At 40.5% G+C, this 18,863-nt stretch overlaps 1 protein-coding gene across 13 annotated transcripts in view; it reads left to right on the top strand.

The window, feature by feature from the left end:
* Positions 1 to 56: 56 nt before the first annotated feature.
* MIDEAS (mitotic deacetylase associated SANT domain protein) overlaps positions 57 to 18,863 on the top strand; it is a 63,025-nt gene continuing 44,218 nt past the window's right edge. For 4 of the 13 annotated variants that reach the window (XM_048948511.1, XM_048948521.1, XM_048948510.1 and 1 more), the window contains exon 1: positions 11,727 to 12,183. The gene's annotated coding sequence lies outside the window, so the exon portion shown is untranslated. Of the gene's footprint in view, positions 185 to 778; positions 824 to 9,365; positions 9,481 to 10,896; positions 10,984 to 11,726; positions 12,292 to 12,912; positions 12,974 to 18,863 lie in introns of those variants that run through there. The other 9 variants (XM_048948512.1, XM_048948516.1, XM_048948523.1 and 6 more) reach the window with 9 other exon arrangements.

Here is an 18,863-nt window from a genome sequence, read left to right on the forward strand (position 1 = left end):
TGCCTCCGCTTAAAGTGGCCGAGTCCCGGGTGCGAGCGTTGTGAGAGAGGCGGGAACGGCTGAGGTGGGAGGGTCGCCTCCTGTTAACAGCGAGCGCTTTGTCCTACGTTCCTTCACCTCAGGGAGACTGAGCTGTGCGGGCACTTGTTGCTTGTGAAGGGCGGTTTGTTTTTCACTTTTAAGGGTAATACTGAGTGATACGTGCTTCTTCTGTTTCAGTGGATGAGGTTTTGTTGGCTGATGTAAAATAGGGCTGTATTACATATAGCTTTATGGCCACTCCTGAAATTCCACTAAAGTCAATGTGGTGTGCATTGTAATTACATGTGTGTACATATATATATAAAGATGCAGAGGCATCTTTATTTGAAGAAGTGGTAGTAAGAGGATGAGCCTCGAAAAGGCAGGGCTCTCCATGCACTCCCTGAGTCCCCAGGCTGCCCACACACACACAGCTGTGGGGTTGACTGGGAAAGGCAAACTGGTCTGTGAAGTGGGCACCAGGTCCCTGGGAACTGCTGTGCTGTGCAAGCTGACCACTTCAAGGACTGAAAAACTCTTCCAGGTTAATGGCCCCAGTGACTCTGCCCTGCAACTTGCATAAATGCAAGTTTTTTCTGCTATAGCTTTAGCCATGGCACTTTAGTATATCCAGGAATTGTCTGCATTTGTGCCAACATAACATCGCAGGACTTGAAGTAACGTATTTGATACTGGTCTAGAAAAAAGGAGTAACAAGAAGGCTTACACCTCCATATTCTTTTCTCAACTACATCAGTTGGATGAATGAGAGATAACGCCTTCACCAGGACTAACTCTCCAAGTAAGTTTTCAAGTCTGAAGTTGCTTCTGTAGTTTTGAGTGGATGTATCCTATGCAGAGACGGCCTCTTCTGATGATGAATGCTCACTTGCCTCATACATGCAAGAAAATAACATTAGCTTCTGAAATAATTACTTCTGTAATGTTGTGTGTCATTAAAGGAACAAACAGGAGAAGATTACACATTATGTGTTAGCGTAGTATATCTTGATGACTATTGATAGTTGGAAGAATACTGGTGAAAACTTTGCTCCATATGGTCATATGTGCATAATTTTTTTTCTATATACTATACAGTGGCAATACTGCTTTAATGATTGCTGTGTTTATATAAAAGTGTTTAAGTGAGCAGTGAAAATCTCTGGATGAGCCCACTTTGTCTCGTCTAGCTGTGGTGGCTTTATATTCTTGCTAAACAAAGTTATTGTGAAACATCAGCAGTCACCTGCAATTTCAGCTGAACCCTTTTACTCCCTTTTCTCTCACTACTGTCTGTCTCTCACTGACTGCTGCTTACTTGGAAGGGAAGCTGTTGTGAAATAATCTTAGGTGTGAATTTAAAATGCAGTAGCCATTCTGCACCAACTTGCCTTGTGGACACGTGTTCTATGCTAGGAATGCTTTTTTGTGGTTTGACTTCACCTCCCTCAGACTAAGCTAAACCTCAGAAAGTCACCTTTAGTGTCAAATAAAGCTGTCAGTAATGGCAGGCCATTGTGGAATAGCTATTACATAACACATATTAGCCTTGTTTGTATGTGGTAACACTGCCTATGTCAACCTAGGTGTCATCGTTTTAAATTCAATCAGAGATGGGGCAGAGGTGAAACTGGGGATGTGGTTATGCTGGAAGATGGCTGTGATCCTTGCTGACAAGCTGTTGCTGAGCACCCAGATCAGGAATGTCATTCATATGAGTTTGGCTCTTGTTTCATCACACAGGTGTTCTCCCAGATTCAAGGCTTTCTCTGGACAAAAAGGAAAGAAGACTATTTAGCTCCCAAAATCCCAGCTCTTGCCTGTTTCAGAGTGGTTAAGATAATATTCCCAGCAGTTTTAATGAAGTCAGTATCAACAGTATCAAGTAGAATTCAAAAAATCAAACTGTAGAGGATTTTTCTCTTCAAAACAATCTGGCTGTGAATCCTCTTTTTCTCTGTTTAATCTGCCCTTAACATGGAAAAAGAAAACCTTATATATTCCACCCAAACTGTGAACTTAATTGCTTTTTAAGCACCAGGTAATCCTGTTAATTTCCTAAGGTTTGCTGGGCTCTTGGATCATACTGGTAAGGGTATGTAAAAATAATTTGCTTGTACATGCTTCATTGTTTACAGGTAATTTATAATGTTCTTGTTAATTAGTGTCACTAAAGTAGGTAGTAGATGAATAATACAGCTGTTGCTTATGTAATTGAAGTTTTGGCCATCAAAATCCCCTGGGTTATGTGTAAGCTCTGAGTGACGCCAGACTCCTCAGCCTGTCTGTGCCGGCGGCAAAGGTGTCCATGAAGTCCTTGGTTTCTTCTTACCATCTTTGATACCATGTTGCTACAGTGTTCCGTTTCCTGACCTTCTAAGAGGGCAGCTCCTTAGCGGTTGGTATTGTGTTTGTTTGTTTTAATAACCGTTAATGATTAAATTATTACAATTCTGCCAAAAAAACAAGGGTATTGCAGCAGTAGTGACACAGTGGTGCAGGTGATGAGTCAACAGTGTGATGTGATGGTGAATAGGAGCTGCATCACCAGAGCAGGCTCTCCAAAGCACGTGGATATGTATTGATACGTATTCTTGCTAGAACATCTAGCAGGTAAACAAACCTGGGAAGATAGGAGGGAGAGCAAGGGCTGCACAAGGAACATCTCTTTGATGGATTTTGTGAATAAAAGCAATTGATTGGATTTACATTCAAATCTGGCAATTTTTTTTGTTTGTTTTGTTTAATGAGTTTCTTACACAATGTGAAATTGTCATCTGCTATGTGGAAGCATTTTTCCAAGAGTAGAGAAAGTTAGAGAAATGTTTTCAAATGTTTTTTTTTCAGAGGCATTGATGGAAATTTGTTGAAGGTCTGGTGGCAAGGTGGGCCTTCTCCATTAAAAAAAAGAAACAAAGAAAAAAATGCAGCCTTCTGTGGAAGAGAACTTATTAAGTGATGTATTTATGTTCTACTGTAACAAAAACTCTTTGCTTCTCATACTGATTCTAAGGCAGTATTTCAGGCTGCAATAAGAAAGAATTGTTGTAACAGTATATATATATCTGAGGTAGGCTTGATGTTTGAGATTTTCTGAACTGCTTGTTTATGGGCTTTCAATTAAAGTTCTTGTCCTTGTTACCGATCCCAAAGGACAATGAGAATGTTCCTTGTTCATTTGGTGCAATGCCAACCAACAGCCTGAAGTGCTTCTGAGTATCATTTGAGCTAATTCGCGTATCTTTGCCTGAAATGCATTAGGAGATCTCAGATGATTCATTCTGCCAGCTCAGCTGTAGGTGCAACAACTTCAGAAGAGAATAAAAACATCTTAGGCCATTACAGCCATTTGTAGCGACTATTTGAGTCTGTGTAGTAATCTCATTTGTGAACTGAAAAGAAACAATTCAAACTGAGCTCTTTATCTGACTTTATATCAGTGACATATCATGTTGTGCAGTGCAGTTTGAGGGTGATTTCTGAGCAGCTCTGCTCACTGTTGGCCAAAAAAAATGTCAGAAGAGGTAGACAGTTGGGGAAAGCAAGCTATCATCCAACTCAGGTTATGTTATCTGCTTATCAATTCTCTCTGATTTTGTAGTTTTTATTATATAAGTTCTGTTTTGAAGTAAGAAACAAAATTCACAGTGGGTCTCAGGTGAAATGAGCATTAGCTCAAGGCAGAGACATTTGTGGGAATGTTTTACATCTGGGTACTCAGCTGCCTTATGAGAGTGGTGTCTTTGCTAAGTGGGCTTCCTCTGTTCATGGAGATATACAGATAAGCAATTGCCAATGTTAGCAGTAACTGATTTTTTTTTCCCCTTGTATTATACCTGGGAATGCCACCAGGAATGCCACCACTCATCTTTCTTTGTCTTCATCTCAGATTTTTCTCCTGGGTTCTGAGAGGCCAAGGGGCGTAGGTGTATGATCTGGATTTGCTCTATTGCTTACCGTTTTTATGATGCTAGGGAAGCTTTGCTATATAAACAGACTTTTTTTATTCAAAACTACTGGTTTTTACTTGTGTTCATGCAGGAGGCTATCTGCAGAATATCTTGAAGAATGGCATTTATTTTAAGGCAAATAATTCTTTTGTTAGTGAAATAAATCTATAACTCCTTCGTATTTGTCTTTTGTAAGGAAAATACAGGGTTGCAAGGATTTTACATTAAAGTTGCTAGGTCTGATTTTTCACTGTGGATCTTTTAATAAAAAAAAAGGAATATGCTTTTGCTTTTATCTAATAGTATGATTACTTTGCAATCATCAAAGTTTTACGCATAATTTGTTTCCTTTTCTGCACAAGTCTTATTTCATCCTTAAGATGAAAGAAAATACTGAGGTGCTTGCTAGAGGAAGTCATTTTCTTATTGTCTTTAATGTGTTCATGACCATTTCTTAAATCAAATCCATAAGTGTCACATAATTATGGATTTGTATATTGAATGTGGTGAAGTAGCTTTACAAAGCTAAAACTTAATATTTGTTTAAGGCCTGATGTTATTGTAGACTAGAACTATCTTATTGTTGTGTGGAATCTTATCAGTATTATGTCTTTTTTTTTAATTGCAGAACAGTTTAGAAAATCAGGAATTTATTTTAGAATCACACTGCTGTACAAGCATAAGCCTCTGTGTAGATTTTTTTTTTTTCTATTACTCTGCAATAGAGTAATAGATAATTCTATTAACTGTATCAATTATACAACAAAGAGTTATACTGGTATTCCTTTAAAAATCTACAACCAGTGAGGTGCTAATAAATATATATTTATGTGGGGGTATTTCATATACTAAGATTCAGTCACACACTTCTGCATCACAACAAAATTACTCATTCTTAGAATAACCAAATCTCCGTGCAAAGCTTCCTTCAGGGCTGCTGAATATTTGTAGAATGCTTCTCACCCATTCATTCAGTGAAAGAATGTTCCCTTCTGGAATGCATTTGGTTGTTATCACTCAATTATTAACAACTTGGATATCAGCAAATCAGCTGTTGTATTCCACTGGCCTGGAAATAAGAATTTGCAAAGATTTTCACCTGTCTCCTCTGAGAAAAAGAAGAGTGATCAGTAAGCACAGCTGGCCTGGGTGGAATTAATGGTGTCAATGACTGTATTCTATGAAGCACTGCTTGCCCCCTCTTATTATGGGTGGTACAGTATTTTGTCGGATGTGTGACACTCAGAGGACAACTGTTTGACTCTCAGCTAAGCAACTGCAGGATAACAATGGTTTTTTCTTTTAGAGGCCCACTGACAATTGGTAACTGACAGGTCTGAGTCAATGAAGTGCTACTTGCTTTGTGTGATAGCCGTGTACCATGTTTTATTTGGTGCAGCTGGTTGGCAGCAGTTAAGATGCTGTCTGTGAGTAGCTGAGCTCTGTGTCAGATAACCTACTGTTCAGCCACCCTGTTCTTCAAGCCCAGTTTTCACTAATCTTAATAAAACCAAACAAACCCGCTTCCTGAGTACCACCATTACTTTTTGTGGTATTGGAAGATGCCTCTCTGTATATGAAGAAAGAGCAAAGAAACTAATTCTGCTGTAAACCAACAGGTACACTTAGCTAGAGTGAGTGGTCTTGCTTGGTATTTCAATACTTTTCTCCAGTTGTTGCCTTCACAGACAACATGTATTCCTCTCAGTTCTTCCGCAGATCTCTTACATTAGCTCCTTGCAGTTGCCTTTGCTCTCTCAGTTCTCCGTGGCTTTAAGAAGCTGGAGAAGGACCTGCAAGAGTAGGGGTAATATGAGAGAGAAGTGTGCATTTGCAGAGAGGGAAAGGTACTGCTAAGTTTGTGAGTAGGGAACAGTTTAAGAGTGTGTAGAAAATGCCTAGTGAAAGCAAAATGCCTGAGATGTACTGATAAAATACATCATTACTACCTGTTGAAATTTCTGCTCCCTGTTTTTAAATTCAGACTAGCAATTCTGCAACAGACATGAAGATGTTTGATGCTTTATTAGTGTATTTCTTGTACCTTAAATGCATAGTGGATAATATCTTCACATATGCTTGGGAAGTATTCTTGCCTAGAAATACCACATCCTAGATAGGGACTTTCCTTCTGTAGATATTGCACAACAGCTCTTGTTGTACTTTGTACTTTGAATGTGAGTCTTTTTAAGATTTCCACTCAAAAAAAAAAAAAAAAAAAAAAGAGAGAGAGAGAAAAGGAGAAGAAGGGCAGGGAAAAGGAGTAAAAGGTGGAGAAAAAATCGTACTAAGTTTTATCCTGATCAGATTATAAAGAGGGACTAAACCAATTCTCTGTGTTATCAAACACGCTGTACTTTATAACAGTTAAAAGTACAGGAGGGCACAAATTGACACTGGAATGCAGCTTGGAGGAGGGATGAAATTCATTTGGTGTACAGATGTGACAGTCAGTGATATAACTTGCTCGTGAATTTTACAAGAACAAAAACTGTGCAGCAATCTGCCAACCACATTGCAGTGTAACTGTGGTGGCAGAAAACCTCTGCACATCTGATTTGTGCAGATGTCAGCTGCCAGCACAAGCAAGTGTGCAGAGTCAGGAAAGAGCAATTAATAAGCAGAGGGATAGATTGGGTCATCAAGGCGCATAATCACATGGTTCCAGATTGCCCTCACTATGTGGAACACATCAGTTGTGTAAGTCTCACTTACACATGTTGATATCTGCAACTGAGATGGATTTACATCCTCTTCCCCTTATATAATTTACATATGGGCTGGAATAGGAATGGAATCTCCATTGAACAGAGTACTATATGCTATATATGGGATGATTGCTTTCTGATTTTTCCCTCTTGCTCCTGTATTTGTACTGCATATGGTTTCAGTTAATTGCAATGGCACTGAGTCATTGTGGCTACAGTGACACTACAGTTGGTTTGGGCTGAAAGCTTCTTGAACGGTTGTCAGTGTCAGATTATTTGAACTGAGCTTTGAGACTGGTATGTCGTGTATCAGCTGCTGGAGCTCAAGTTCCCCACTGATGTTCTTCAGAAGAACTGACTTTAAGGATGCATATCTATATATGCACATATACTTACACCTACATATGTGCTTCTGAATTGTACATTAAAAGTATGCATAGCAGGAAGATTTCTATGTGCTAAGCAAATTTAACAGTGAGTTTTGTTTTTAGTAATGTCAAAAGTGCTGATAATACTTGCTTTTGTGGGCATAGAATTTTATTTTTGTAAAGGAAAGTCTACCTCATAATTACTAATTCTAGTAATTCTAATTCTTTATTTCTGTTATTACCCTGAGTTCAGTCACGCTGTGAATATTACTTCTCAGCATTTATTTTCTCCTTGCTTTGTTGTTGTTGGGTTTCTGAGCACAACTTCTTGGGCTCTGAGTGCTTCTAGGAATTTGTCTGCCTGTTCTCCAAGCCAATTTTAATACAGCTCATCTAGTCGTCTTGAGAGGAAAAGGGTAGAAGAAGCCTTAGTGGAAGTTACCCACAGAATTAAGCCTTGAGGTTGGCTTCTGTCATATTTGCTCGAGAGCTGCTTTACATTCTTGCATGCAGCCCTGCCTGAGTGACGTTGCAGCAGCATCGCAGCCATGTCTGGCCCTTGAACCTGACTCCGAAGCACACAGGTCTTCTCCAAATGTTTTTTTCCTCAGTTGTAAACAGTGTCTAATGTTACCACACATTATTGTTTTTGAGAGAAAGAACGTGAGATTCTAGGAAAAATGACAATAAATGTAGAAAGGACTGCAAAAGGACTGTAAAAAAGGCTACATAACCTGAGAAGAAAATTTTCAGTTCTGATTTTCAGCATGCTATACAAGTTCATACTTTCTAAGTTCTTAAACTATATTTCTAAGTCTAGTGTCTGAGCTTCATTTAGAAGTGCTCAAGCAATGTGAATAACTTCTTTACATGTGGCTTCTTTTCTAAACCACAGTGTCCCTCCTTTTCCCTCATGTAGCAAAGTCTCATTCTGGTTCTCAGGGAGACAGCTTGTGACACTTAGTATTTACACATACACTCTGTAAACATGCACACCTTTCACTAAGCAAACCAAAGCAGCTGATTTTTGCTCTAGTAAAGCAAACCCAGTGTTTTTAATTTTAAACTCAGATGTGGAGTGTAAAATAAGTATGCAAGAGTATTTTTTTTTCTTATTGCAAGCTCAAAAAAAAACCAAACAAAATCTTTCTCTACAAACTTTCTATATTATTGCATCAAATTTCTCATGAGAAGTTGTTCCCTAGAATATTTCAAAGGTAGTATTTCTCTTCTGTGAGATAAAGGGATTTGTCTCTTCAGTGATAGAACAACTTTTGGAGGGGATTTGGGGATGTCTCCAGTTCAACCACATGCTCAGAGCATGGTCAGCACTGAATTCAGACCAGATTGTGTAGGGCTTTTATGTGTCCAGCCAGGTGCTGGAAACTTGAAAGAAAGGAAGTTACTCGTGTTCCACAACCTCTTGTGGTAACCTGCTGCACTGCTTATTATCTTCACTAGCTGATTGTAACTGCCACTGTTTCAAAATACGACTGTGGTTGCTCCCATGCAAGAGCCTGGTTTTACCTCTTCCTCTACACTGTGTATGAGAAGATCTAGTCTTGTAGATGTTGGAAGGCTGCTGTTAAGTCTTATCTGCCTGCTTTCTTTCACACTTGGCCAGCTCAGTTCTCTCATCCACTATGGAACTTCTGCTGCAGCACCTGTCTGTCCTGAATCTTTACTGTTGATAAACTCGAGAAACATTTCTTAAACTGGGTGCTCAAAACTGGAATCAGAATTCCAGATGCACATGTCAATTAAAGGGATTGATCATTTCCCTTATTCTAGCTCTGCTCTGGGCTGTTTTTTCAGCCTAAGTTGCTGTTAGCCTTCCCTGAAGGCTCGTTTTTACTCCACTGCCCACCAGGAGCCCCAGATGCTCTTCAGAGGAGCTGAGTGACCTGTCTGTCTCAGCCTGTGCAACAGAAAAGGTTTAGTCTGGCCAAAGTGCAGGGTTTTGCACTGCACTGAGCTTTGTGTGCTTCCAATTAGTCCACTTCTCTAGTTTGCCAAGAGGCAGCCCTGCCCTCTAATTGAATATACTTGTGAGATAATCACTGCAGCTATTTTTTACTGGTTTATGCCCTTTTTAATTATTATATATATATATATATATATATTTTTTTTTTTTTAAGAAAAATATTGCATCCAATGTAAATTTCAGAGAAATTTTCCAAATGACTTAGGTTTTATTGGTATATAAAACTTCATTTACAAAGAGTGTAATTATTTTCTAATTAGCTTATTAATGTTCAAGGCTTTCATTTAATAACTGTTTTCAGGGAGAACTGATAGCTCTATATCGTGTCCCTCAGTGCTGCAGCATGTCTAAACTGGAGCAAGAAGTATGAGGACCGGACTCCATCTCTGCTCTGACTTGGAGAAAAGAGTGCCACCTGCTGAGCGGATGAGCCAGTTCTGCAAACACAAGTATGTAAAGCAGTCTTTAATCCAAATCCTGACTCAGTGCAATGTAGTTTTTTAATGATATGAGTCGATGTTGTTACAGCACAAGATGTGTCTGTACAAGACAAAGAAGCCATCTAATCTCCTGATTTAATGTAGTAATAAAATAATGTCATACCAGGAAATATGCATGCATTAAATTTTGTTACTGTAAAATTGATAGAAGTGCAGCCTGCACATAGACTTTGCATATGCAGAAAAAAGAGATAAGGAGAAAAAAGGCATGTAGCAAAAGCTGCTAGTGCAAGGAAGAAACAGTGGCAGGTTCTGGAGACGTGAAGACTACACAGTACAGAGAAAAATAATGGAGAGTGTGAAATAGTAGGATCTTTACAGAACGCTTCATAAAACTGTTTATTGCTCACAAAATACTCTTTGTTCCATGGTGTTTTTAAAATACGATTCTTCTACTTCGGATATATGAGCTGGCTGATGTCCTTACAGGCCTGTTTAGTCTTAACCTTCTTGGAATGTTTAGGAAGAAGCACAATCCCTTCCTGTAAATTTTGCCCCTTACTGTGTCTTTCAGCTTTGATCTGGCTGTTACTATGTTGCCTTTGGAGTAAAGAATAGAGGTAGATTGCTATCTACCTTACATACAATTCAGGAAACAAAGGACAACAATGTTAAGATGCCTCCTAGACAAGGATAGAAAGCATACTCCCTGCTCTGTGCAACCTTAGCATCTGTAGCCAGATGGTGACGTTTCTGCCATTGTCTGCTGCTTTTATGTGATTATGTGTTGTGAAATATGAGACACTGCTCATCATTTCACTTCCCAAACTGCAAGCAGGTGAAGTATGATACGCATTTGTTCTGGCTGGAAGGAAGGGCTAAACTTCACTGTTACAACACTATGATTTACAGTCACAGCAGTGTTTCCCCCTCCACACACACACAGTGGAAGCTGACATAAGCCGTTTCAATTTATCAATATATGATGTGTTTCATGGAGAACACTGATTGCCCAATACTTTGTAACAGAGAAGGAGGTAACTCCAGATTATGGAATATGTCTTTTTAGTCTGTATTAGGGCAAATTAAACTAGTTGGCTGTATGCCTTTGACTTCTGTTTTTGTCATTATGTGTTCATGTGTTTAAGTCTGCTTTATGTATTACATAATTTGTGAGCAGTTTTGAACATTCTTTCTATATTGATTCATTGAATTATTAATCTCCAGCTCCAATTTATTGATGGTTTTTGAAGAGTAAATGTTTTAATGGGAGCAGATTTTTCCTTGAATGTTTTATTAAGCCAGTGTTTCATCAAATGAGATCTTCAGTTGTGAAAGAAAGAGAAATGCTTTACCGAAAGTACCTCTGGCTGCTGTTTTGCTCCTCACTTCCACATCCCACTGTTACTCTCTATTCTGTGGCAGGAAAAGATTGGGTGTGGTAATTAAACTACCGACCTGGGACTCATTGGACAAACCCAGCTATGCATCAGATAGGCTTCATAGTCATGGGTAAGTTGCTTCTCTGGGCACCTTTTTCCATGCATCTTGGGCTTCCCTGGTGAAAAGTTCTGCACAGCAGCCAGGAACTACTGTGAGAGAAATGCCAGCTAGTGTACTCTACAAAAACTGTTCATGTATTTCACTCTATAAAGCAATGGGTGGTAGAAATGAGATTTCCCTGCTGGTCTGAAAAAACTCTGTGCCAGCCTGCAGGTGCTGAATGATCCCAGCCTGGAAGAAGGTAAACACGGTTATGTGCACGTTGGAAGGGAAAGGTTTGCCATTTTCATGCTGCTTGGCACATTTTACTGAATAAGAGTCTAATCTTCGAATGCTGACCTAAATGTTATTTTATATTCTGCAAGTTTTCCTGATTGCTAATGAACTCAAGTATCCGTGGCAGTCTACAGGGGGAGCAATGACGAAGCAGCTGCTTTATTTCCTGCCTTAAGAGGAGCAGTGTGTCTGCATTTGCCAGCTCGCTGTTTATTTTCAGACCAACGCAACAGAGGAAGCCATATTCCAGCAGGCGAGCTGAACGGTTTTAGAAACCTCAGCAGTATTGCAGTAAATGTTCGACTTGGAAATAATTTTTTGTTTTACTAAAACTAAATTTCAGGAATGTGCTAAAAGAGCCAGCAGCATAGACGTGACCTAAGGATTTGTATTAGTTACAAGTCCTTTCTCCCCTCCCTGTTTTTCCCCTTTTACAGCTCCTTCTGAAGAAAAAGAAAAATGACCAAAAAAGGGGAAAACGGAATAACACGTTATTTCTGCTACGAATGGGTTCTGAAAAAAACAAAGCCCTTTTAGGGATCTTCGCACGCTTGCTTGTACTTTCCACCGGGAGAGGGGCCGCGGAGCCCGATGGCGCTGGGGCAGGCTGGCGCCGAACTTAGGGCACGGAGCCTGCACGCTCTGCCAGGTGTGAGCACGGCGCTGCACGCCGGGCTTCCGAATCAGTGCTGCGTGCTCGCTCCTCGCTCTCGGGGATTCCCCTCCTTCCCCGCTCGGAGGAGGGGCAGGGCTCGGCCACCGCCAGGACCGAGCGAAATGCCGGCGGGAGCCGCGCTGCGGCTGCGAGGGAGGAGGAGGGCGGGAGGAGGAGGAGGAGGAGTTGAGGAGCCCGGGCCCGGGAGCCTCCCCGCTTACCGCACTAGGAAGTGACGCTTTCCCTGAGTCCCGGAGAGAAAGAAACAAAGTTTTTTGGTGGGTTTTTTCCCTTTCCGCTTTTTCTCTTTCTCGGTGGTCTTTCCTTCCGTGTTTACCCTTTGCAATCTGCAGCCCCGGAGGCCCCCGCCGTACCTCGCGGCGCAGGTGAGGAAGCGCGTTTTGTTCCCTCTCCTGCTTTCCGCGGGTTTATTTTCTTCGCACGAGTTGCTTCCGTTCTCCTGCCATTTTGGAGAGGGGGTGCTTCTCCCGGGGCTTTAATCTTGGGGTGCCGAGCTCTGGCTGCAGGCCGAGCTGCACGAGTACCTGTGGCGCCGCCGGGGCCGCGCAGCTCCGCAGGGCCGAGGCCGGGACGGCCGAGCAGGCTCTGCCGGGCAGCCCGCTGCGGGGGTCCGCGCTCGGGCGCTGAGCCGCTCGTCCTTCCCTTACGGGAGTTTCGCGGGCGCTCGGGGGCCTCTCCGCCGCCCGGCTGCAGCGGCGCGCAGAGGATGCGTCTGCGGCTGGGTGAGCCCGTCCGTGCGCGTGGGGTTACTCGGGCGGGCGGACGGCTTCGGGCTTCCCTTTCTGGCTCCTTGTCGGAGCTGGGGCGCTCCGGGGGCTGCGGGTACGGCACCGCGACTCGGGGCGCTCGGTAAGGCGCGGTGGCTCGCCGCGTGCGCGGATTGTGTTTCTCTGCCGGGATCTATGCGACGGAGGGGGTGGGGAGGAATTTATTAGATCATTTCTGAAAATCCCGTGCCCCTAAACGTACGGCTTTTTCTCTGGCAGCAACTGAAAAGGACTGATTCTTTGCAGTTTACCAGTCAGAGCTGACAATACACCCACGCACGTATGTGTCTTATATAATACTTACGGTTTTTTTGCCAGGCAAAAGCGAGGTTTATTTTTGGTTTCTAAAGTCTTGTGTGATTGCAGCCTTCAGAATTGAAGAAATATTCTCTCTGCTTGACAGAGATTCAACTTGGCAGCCTCTTTAAAACAAATAAATCATCATGGCTGTTACCAGAAAGAAGCTGTTTTCATTCTGAGTTTGAGTGTGGTGGAAGGGCTGTCTGGAGTGAGCACAGGCAGTCGAGGGAGGGTAAGAGCGAAACGAAATGTCCTAATGCAGAGACTGGCATTAGGTTGTTTGGAGGGCGAGACTGCAGTTCCAGGCAGCAACAGCAGCAGCTTTATGACTGTGTGTAATTACAGAGTGATTGCATAGGACAGAATTGTTGGAATGAATACGCATGCATAGGCCATTGTGCCAGATTTCTGTACTGAACAAAACGTAGATTTGCATTGCAAATGCTAAAATGAGATTTTATTTTGTATTGAATTGCCATGTTCCTCTTAGACTTCGCTGAAGAGTTAGAAAGGGGGAAAAGAAGAAGTGGAGTGAGGCCGATTGTAGAAGGCACAGCTCTGAAACACTCAGCAGAATTGCCACCTGTAGTGCCTGCAGTCTCAGGGGACACAGCAAGCTGGTTGAATCTGTGGGTTCGCTTTTCTGAAGTGATTATGCAGAAAGTGAAAATCAGTCAGGTTTGCTAGTAGTTCTGCAGGTTTTGTGTAATTCCTGATGTCATCTTTTTTCTTGTTTGCTGGTGTGGGGAAAAAAACCCTCTGTGCTGAGTTCAGCTGTCTTGTGTGGAAACAGAGAGAAGAGCAATGAGGAGAGTTTCTGTGTCAGACCACAAAAAATCACGAGGTTGAAAGCAAAGCTAGATTGAACATAGGTTCTGAACATGCTGTTTCAACTTAAGTGGTTTTTAAAGAGTTGCATATTGCTTAGTGATCCTGGCAGTGAAAGCTGACAAGATCTTGGAAGTGTGCCACAAACTCTGCAGAAGCAAGGTTTTGACTGAGGCTTTGAAAGATCATCAAAATGATGGGCAAAGTCATTGTGGATACAAATAAGAGTACCTGAGATTGTTTTTTCAGAGGTAATGGTTACCTGTAATTTCTATCAGTTTAATTTTGTTTGAGAAGTCCTTGGAATCTGTGTAACATCTGATCCAAAAGATTTCAGATCTGGTATTCAGAAATTTGCCTTTCCAGGATTAGAGAAGATTTTCTGTTGCCTTTAACAGTCATTGCTGAGGAGGTAATGAATGTTGGGAAGGCTTGTTTTGAGCACTACGATGAAAGGTGCTACAAAAAAATGGAAAGTTGCTTTAAAATTCCTTGGTATTCCATTAGAACATGCTATTTCAGTTAAACACATAGATTGTCTTACTGTTGTTAGTTTCCTGAGACCGCCAACTTAAATGCTTTGTGTAAAATATATGTAACATTGCTAAGGAAGAATATAATGATGTGCTGAAGCTGTTTGTTTTGCTTTGCTGTTTTTTTCTTCTCTCAAGCATGTGGCTAATTAACCACAACACTGGACTGATCGCTTGACAAATTCAGTTCCATAGTGATGCTTCTGTAACTTTAATGGGATGCTTTGTTTTAATACAAAACAAGCAAATAACAAATATCTTGTAACCTTTCCATTACTATGGCGTTCTGTTTGTAGATTTTTCTTTGTATTGTTCTTCATGTACTGACTGGTTTTATATATATGTAATCCTTGGTGTTCTAATATCAATGGCTTCTGGGCAAAACCCAGAATTGTGCTTTAATATTCCTTAAATCATTTGTGGTAGTGGTGCAGTTCAGTCATTCCTTATGTTAGCTTTTGCTTTCCACAGTTAAGTGGTTTGAGAAAATATTTCCGGCCAGGATTCTTTGGACTTGTATACAAATGAGGAGATAACTTTTACATCTGTGAGTTGTCCTGTGGTACTCTGGGGAATTAGTCATAGACATATGTTTATTGCCTATTTGCAAAAAGAAGCTTAGCTGTGTTAGCCTTTACCCCACCAAGGTGCATGAGAATAGTGGTGATATGAAATGATGAGGTCTGCAGCACAGTAAGAGCCTTCTAAGAGCCTACGTGCTCATTCCAGAGGTGAATTTATGCTTCTGCACTTTCATTCTTGTTGTCACCCATATGTGGTAGCTGCAGAACTTGCAGATATTTTCGAGCCTGTGATGTTATTCTGTCAAGCTACCAGGCAGTCCTTCAAGATGCCTCAGGAGAGGGCCTCTACCACTCCTTGGAAGCAGCCTTCTTCTGAGTGGGAGTAGTGAGTATGGTGAAAGGGAAGGGGCTCAGAACGCAGGGAGACAAATGGCTACTGTGAATCTGAATGATGATCTGTGTAGCCTGTGCTCCACTCTCTGTAGGTAAGAGGAATTACTGTGCATTTCAGCAATTCTTGGGAATTTCTACTCAGGAAACTCGTCTGATATTCTTTTGAGCTTAGGTAAGTATTTAGCAGTTGCTTTTGTGACCTACTGATCAAATTATGGATTTAGGATCTTGAGAGGATTCATATTAGGGATAAGACATTACTGGTTTTTGTTGAGGGAAGAAAAAAAATAAGGCATTGCGTGACATCTTAGTATTGGTTACATTAAATTACAGCTTATGCTAAAACTCAGTGCTGTAAGCGTGCATATTGTTTCCAGTGCAGTTAGTTGTATGCCAAGTGACATAAAAGGAGAGAGAAACTACTCAGTGTTCATCATACAAAATGTTGGTGGGGGCAGAAGGCAAGCATTCAAGTTTTGCAAGACACGTCCAGAAAGTTGGCAAATTCTGGCACGGGCAAGCCAAGGCTAATGAGTCAGCTTCCAAATGGAAGACTTGTCATTGAGCAATTTGTAAATGGGAAGGACGTGCTGCTAATTCAAGGAAATATCATCCTTAGCACCTCCCCTAATAATTGGAATAGAGTGGCACAGAGCTATCTGTCAGAGGGGAGTTGTTCGTGCTTGAATCATATGTTCTCTCTGGTGCGATTTCAGCGTTCAGACCAACAAACCCATGTTGTGTGATGTGTAGATCCATGAAAGAGGTGATTGCTCAAGCAATAATTTAAGTCTCTGCATTGCATGCCAGCAGCTTGCATGCCGTGTGAAAGATCCTTGGCAGCTACAGCAGCTCCCAGTGTACAAATGGCATGTGTTTCCAGCGTGACGCCGCTCAATAGGTGCTGTGCAACATTTTGCATAACTTCTGTTTCAAATGATCTCCAACTGTAGCCCTTCTAGAGTGCTCTGCTGATCAACTCAGGCAGCTGAAAAATACACAAACTGTTACGAGAAAAAGCTATGTACTTCTCACTGGAAAAAATGTGAGTGCATGCTTTTGGCCTGGAGCCAACATTCAAGTATTTGGGAGCAAATGAGCAAATGGGGATGCAGGAATAAATGTTGCAATTAAATTATTTGCTTTTCTGTATTAATGCTTTTTATCAAGTTTGGTGCAACTTCCAACCACTTCATTTCCAGGCCCGAATCAATATGATCCATTATATTATTGTATGGAATATGTTCAGATAGATATTCCTTGAAATTTACATCTTTAAAAAGTGGTTGTTCATTTTAAGGACAAATTACATGAATGCATCTTGTTACATTGATAGCTGCTATTAATTAAGAAGTTAAAAACTGGGAAAAAGCAAAATTTGAAGGGGGTAGGAAAGTGGTTAGTATTTTTATGTATTTAACAGCATCTTGAAAGGTCTGCAGCAAAGCACAGAATAATACTTTTCCTTGTAGTCTTTAGCATTTGAGAAACTGCAATTTTCTATATTGTTTGACTTAAGTATTGGTGAAGATTGAAACAAGTTAAATGCCATTAATGAAGCAGTGAACTGATAAACGGTTCTGATACGTTTTCTCACTTTATCTTACTGATTTGTTACATGTCCAGCATTAGCATGCAAAGAGAAAGCAATTGGAATCAAGTCAGTGTTCAGACCTTACTTCTTTGCTATATACTATCTTTGCACGTGAAAATTGGTTCTCAATTCCTTGGCCATCCCCTGCACTCTTAGGAGAGGCTATAGTTGCATAATATATATAGATATATCCTCTTTGTCATATTTGTTTTGGGAAAATAAATTATTTGTTTATTTATGTATGCACACAAACTGTTGATATACGCTCTTAAATCTCTCATTGTCTTATAACTCAGTTTTCCTGAGAACAAATATTTCTTTTTTTCTCTGGTGTTGGAGAGAATGGTTGGTAAAGAAAAGCTGTTCTTTCAAGCTTGACTATCTTTCTTGTTAATCTTAATTTATTGTTTAATTGTGTTTGGTATTGTTACTGCTATAGAGACCAAGACAGGCATTAGTTTTGACTGCAAGGATTGTTCTTGATTGTTCTTGTCTTTTTACTGAGAGCATTTAACTGAGCAGACTTTAAAATACTCGTTTGGCTTTGCAGTTTGGATGTGGTGGAAATGGTTAATTCCCAGCTACCAGGTCAGCTGCATCACTTCATTATGGGTAAACTGGAATCACAGAATTGTAGGGGCTGGAAGGGACCTCCAGAGATCATCGAGTCCAACCCAATCTGTTCTCTGAAGCTGTGCTGTGTGGGACTGGACTTGCCTGAATGCTTTTGTCTTGTCACTGGTGTGCACTGTCATAGTTTCTGAATTCTAAATAATCCCCAAATTGCTTTGTTGTAGAATAGTGATGTTGTGTGATTTCAAGCTCCGTGTACTCGTATATACTTAGGTGTGCAATCTCAGACTGTTATTTCTGTGCGTACTTACGATTCCTTGAGCATCTCCTTTTGGACTCCTGCATCTGCCTCTCAGCATTCTGTCACAAATTATATTAGAATTTTTATAATAATGTGAATCAACTGTCCTTGCAGTTTCATAGTATCCTTAACCTTTTTGGTTCTTGATCCTGAATAGGTAACTTCAGATATTGAAAAGTAAAATGAAGAGCCATATGTTAAAAATATCCTTAAGATTTTACTTGAGGCTTGTTTGTTCTTCATTCTTTCACGCACTTCCTGAAAGCAAAGTTTGCTATGTTTGTGGGAAATTACAATGCTAGGGTGGAGAAGAATTTATGAAGAATTTTTCTATTTTTCAATTGGTTTTATATCATTTCAGAACAAAATCCTAGCACTACCAAATCCCTGATGAGAAGAAAGAGAGCCACAGCCCTAAGGCATTCTGATTGCCATGATGACAATCTAAAATGCCAAAGATGTTCATATATATGTGAAACTGCCACTGAAAACTGACTGTCGTTTAGATTAGTTTCATTTCATGGCTTAGATAATTCCAAGTCGAGCTATTATTGTTGAATCTTTTTTTGTCAAGCCCTGGATGTTATCCTGCATGTGACATGCTGAATGTTAGGAATGTTCGTAATAGAATCTTCGTCACACTGAATTAAAATTATTCATTTACTCGGAATATTTGTTTATTGGAAAGCTATTGTTTTGTTCTTCTTTTTCCCCCAATTTTTAAAAATACATGTATTTCAAGTACATACATGGCTAAATCATGCAGACTTTCTCCATCAAAATTTGTTCAATATGTTTTAATGGATGTTGAGATGTTGGGGAAGGAATATATGAATATACTGCGAATGAAAGCTAGGAATCAAAATGCATTGCTGCATTCTTCTTGTTATTAGTTTGAATTGTCCTCCTTGTCCTCCTTGGGCATTTGGAGAATCTTGCACGTAAAGGGTGTTATTGCAGTAAGCAGTGCAAAGTGTTTCATTTGCTTATGGGCTTCATTTTTCTAATTCAATTTCATTTAGGTGATCCTTATTCAATTCAGTGATTTAAGTATTTAAGTGATCCTTATTGCTATGTTTTTTTTAAATATATGTGGGTATACAAAGCACACCTTGAAACTTCTT

This window comes from Lagopus muta, chromosome 6 (assembly GCF_023343835.1).
Source record: "Lagopus muta isolate bLagMut1 chromosome 6, bLagMut1 primary, whole genome shotgun sequence".
Classification (NCBI taxonomy): domain Eukaryota; kingdom Metazoa; phylum Chordata; class Aves; order Galliformes; family Phasianidae; genus Lagopus; species Lagopus muta.